The following is a 4,735-nucleotide window of genomic DNA, read 5'->3' on the forward strand; positions in this document are numbered from 1 at the left end:
GTGCAAAGGGTGGGCAGAGCTTGGTACGGGCTGCTGGCCCAGGGCAGGGGTGGCAGGTTCAGGGAAAGATGTGACTCTAGAGAGGGCAGGGCTGGAGATGGGGAGAGAGTGGGGTTCTGTACCCCAGATCGGACCCAGGGTTTCCTCAGGCACTGGGACCAACACTCGCCCTTTTCTGCAGGCTGCCTATGTGATGGGACCAAGAAGGCCCTAGTGGTGTGGACCATCTCAGTGACTCTGCCTTTTGCTTGGCTGCCTCTGCATGACCTGCTGCTCATTATTAGAACCCCAGGAGTTCAAACCTTCAGAGACCAGGGTCAGATCAGGATGAGATGGTAGATGCAGCATCTCATGTCCATTGCATTGCTGATTATCCTCTCCGGTGCTTTTTATTTTTATTTTTTTATAGAACGAACTCTTTTTTTATATATATATTTTGATTTTTTTACAGAGAGGAAGGGAGAGGGATAGAGAGTTAGAAACATCGATGAGAGAGAAACATCGACCAGCTGCCTCCTGCACACCCGCTGGGGATGTGCCCACAATCAAGGTACATACCCGTGACCAGACCAGAATCGAACCTGGGACCCTTCAGTCTGCAGGCCGACGCTCTATCCACTGAGCCAAGCTGGTTAGGGCTCTCTGGTGCTTTTAAAACACCATGCTCATGGACTGGTGAGGACGCAATCTGATCCTCAGAAGGTTGATAAACCTGCCCGAGGTCGCACAGCAAGTCGTCAGTGGCCCAGGACTACCCTGGCTCCTCAGGGCCTCCTGACTGACAGGTTAAGGGTGGCAGCTAATACTCACCAGATATCCTCCCGCTGGTCTGGGCCAGGCAGCCTTGTTGGATTCTCGATCCATTGCTGCTGGCTCTTTTTCAGTAAACTGTGACTTATATGTGCCGGTTCGATGGACTTTTGGATGTGACTTGGTTTTTACTCACACAATTAATGAGCTGCAGGAGATTCCCAGCTGTGCAGCGGCTCCAGAGCCAGAACAGCGCCCCATCCTGCACCCGCCACCACCGCCTTCTTCTCCGCCTCCGCCTCCTCCCCGCCTAACGCGCAGGGGCGGGGGCGGAGCCTGCGGCGGGGGGGGCGGAGCCTGCGGCGGGGGAGGCGGAGGGAGAAAGGACCCCGTGAAGCTATGGGGTGTGAGCTAGTCCTGCTGGTGCAACATTTCTGGTGTCAGGATCAATCCCCCTGCATTTGTTTTCTTTCTTTTTCTATTATTGCTGAGACACTAGAGGCCCGGTGCACGAAATTCATGCACAATGGGGTCCCTAGGCCTGGTGGGCAATCAGGGCCAATCAGGGCCCAAAGGCCCCTGCAGAGTTGGGAGAGGAGGTGAAGGTAGCCAGGCGGGTGCAGAAGGAACAGAAGCCAGACCCAATGCTGCCCTAGGCGCACTGCCACCCCATGGTTCCCCAACTTCCCCACCCTCCTCCTTCCCTCGGAGAGGTGCTGCCTCGGGGGAGGGGCAGGGAGAGGTTTCAATACCCAGTTTCGAATGTGCAGGAGGCAGCCAATCAATGATTCTCCATCATCATTGATGTTTCTATCTCTATTCCCTCTCTGAAATCAATCAAATATATATTTTTAAATGCAAAGTTTTTAGAGGAAGACAGGTAGGGCAAGGGAGCTATTGACAGGGGGGCATTTGCGATCTTGCCCACATTTAAGATAGGATCACATCAGGTGGTCCTCAGGGGGTGACAGGTGAGGACTGGCAGTGGGTGGGGCAGGGCACTGGGGCTGAGGAACCGGCTGTAATGACTGGGAAGGGCTGTGACAGTGACACGGAGCGTGTGCTGGGCCATCGCTGGGACCATTCATCCCCAAGAGGTTTCGATTCCGGAAGGAGGAGCGGGCCTTTCTTAGCCCTAAAGGTGGGCAGCTGCAGGAGTGGGCTGCCTGCTCCCCTGCAAATGTAAACACACAGTGTGTCAGTCAGCAGCCAAGTCAATGCCCAGCCAGGCCTGGTAGCTGTGTGCTGCCACTCTGTGCAGAGGCCGAAGCCACGCCCCCAAGAAAATAGTAAGGGAAGGAGTGGGCAGGGAGCTAGAAGCTGGAAGTGGGAGGGAGCTGCATCTGCCTTGGAGCTGGGTGGGGAGCAGCTGTCTGTTGCTTTGGAGTTTGAGGGGCCGCGCTTCCTGTGGGGCATGGTCACTGATGAATCCCTGCACACGGCAGGGGCAGTATTCACGTTCAGGTGAGAGCAGCATGCTGGCGCCATGTGATGTGTCCAGGGGAAGGGGAGTATCTAGGGGGCTAAGAGGAGAGTGGCCTGGGTCTAAGCCCAGGAAGAGGTGGAAGGCCTTGCAGACCCAACTCGAAAGGCTGGAGTTCACAGAAAGTGGCTCTGAAAGGCCCAGTAGGGGGGGAGGCAAACCTTAAGGTTAGAAGGAGGCCTGGGATTCCTGGCTGAGCCCTGGTGTAATCACCTGACAGCCAGCCTCCTCCACACGCCAGATCCTGAGCCACTGAGGGGCCCCTATGAATAGGGCAGGGCTGGGACCTTCATACTGAGAGCTCCAGGTGCTGCTAGGTAAGAGCCTGGGAGAGAAGGAAAAGAAGGATGATTGTCTGCAACCCTCCCCAGGCTGTCAGGTGTCGGGATGGGCCTTCCTGTCCATCAGAGCTCCCACCAGGTCCTTTACAGCCTTCCTTAGACCATCGCCCCCACTCCCCGCCCCTCGGAGCATCATACCTGAGTGAAGGGAGCAGATGGAGTCATTACTCACTTTAGTCCTGAGCTCAAAACATCTGTCAGGGCTGGGGTGACTCTGAGGTGCAAAGGGTGGGCAGAGCTTGGTACGGGCTGCTGGCCCAGGGCAGGGGTGGCAGGTTCAGGGAAAGATGTGACTCTAGAGAGGGCAGGGCTGGAGATGGGGAGAGAGTGGGGTTCTGTACCCCAGATCGGACCCAGGGTTTCCTCAGGCACTGGGACCAACACTCGCCCTTTTCTGCAGGCTGCCTATGTGATGGGACCAAGAAGGCCCTAGTGGTGTGGACCATCTCAGTGACTCTGCCTTTTGCTTGGCTGCCTCTGCATGACCTGCTGCTCATTATTAGAACCCCAGGAGTTCAAACCTTCAGAGACCAGGGTCAGATCAGGATGAGATGGTAGATGCAGCATCTCATGTCCATTGCATTGCTGATTATCCTCTCTTAATTGGAAAGCAAGCTCTGGGCTTCCCGGGATCCATGGGCCTTAGTGTAACCTCCAGGCCTCGCTTCGCCCCTTCCCCCTCCTCCTGCGTGGAGCCTCTGGCCCCTGGTGATCAGTGCGCCTCCTAGCGACTGGCCCTGGTCTGGGGTTCCGCGTTATGGTTGTTGGGCCTTTATTAGATAGGATGCTGGACACAGCATAGTATTCGTTTCCAATGTATAACATAATGAAGTGTCAGGTGTGCCTCCTAATAACTCTCAGTTCACAATACAGTGTTATCAGCCGCAGTCCCCATGCCCTGCCTCCCCATGACGGGTTTAGTTATCCCTGGAGTGTGTGCCCTTTAAGATAGGGCGATAGGCCATGGGGTGAAGAGCCCTGGGTGGTGTAAGGCCCACCGGGTGGGGGTGGGAGTGGGGGGGTGAAATGTTACAAGAACTACAGCCCCGGGAGTGAGGGGGCCTTAACCCAGGGATGGCAGCAATGCTGTGACACCATTGAGGTGTTTTCACTGAATAAATTCCCTTCCTGTCTCTACCCCTCACCCTGCACTCGCACCCCCTCTACCCCTCCACCCCGAAACCGGAAAAAACAGGCCATTTCTGCGGCCCGGAGGGTGGGGCATGGGAGTATGACGTGGCGGTTAGTTCAGGCATGACAGGGTCGGACCAGTAGGAGGGAGGGGCGAAAGGAGGGCCGGCCAATAAGGTGCGCGGGACGTGTGGAAAAATGGTTCCGAATCGCCTTGCGGAAAGGAACGAGAGCGTTTTGAGGGAGCTGCTTCTGCCTGGGAACCCGATGGAGAGCAGAGGTCCGTCGCTTTGGAGTCTGAGGGGCTGCGCTTGCTGCCGGCACCGTCACCGGTGAGTCCCTGGGAGCCGGGCTGGGCTGTGCCTGGGGGGGGCCTTTCCCTCGATTTATTTATTTTTATTGGAAAGCAAGCTCTGGGCTTCGGGTTCCTGGGATCCCTGGGCCTTAGCGTGCGTCAGCAGACCCCACTGCGCCGCCTCCCCCTCCTCCTCTATCCTCCTCCAGCTCGAGTTCCTCCTGCGTGGAGCCTCTGGTCCCTGGTGATCAGTGCACCACCATGTTGTGTTCCGAATATGGTTGTTGGGCCTTTACTAGATTGGATAATTGACATATAACATTGTATTCGTTTCCAATGTATAACATAATGAAGTGTTAGACGTGCCTCCTAATAACTCTCAGTTCACAATACAGTGTTATCAGCCGCAGTCCCCATGCCCTGCCTCCCCATGACGGGTTTAGTTATCCCTGGAGTGTGTGCCCTTTAAGATAGGGTGACAGGCTATGGGGTGGAGAGCCCTGGGTGGTGTAAGGCCCACCGGGAGGGGGTGGGAGTGGGGGGTGAAATATTACAAGAATTACAGCCCCGGGAGTGAGGGGGCCTTAACCGAGGGACGGCAGAAAGAGGTGTTTTCACTGAATAAAATTCCCTTCTTGTCTATACCCCCCTCACCCTGCACTTCCACCCCCAAAACGGGGGGAAAAAACAGGCCATACGTTTCTGCGGGCAGGGACGGGGCCGGGAGTGGCGCCC

This window comes from Myotis brandtii, unplaced genomic scaffold (assembly GCF_000412655.1).
Source record: "Myotis brandtii unplaced genomic scaffold, ASM41265v1 scaffold2938, whole genome shotgun sequence".
Lineage (NCBI taxonomy): Eukaryota > Metazoa > Chordata > Mammalia > Chiroptera > Vespertilionidae > Myotis > Myotis brandtii.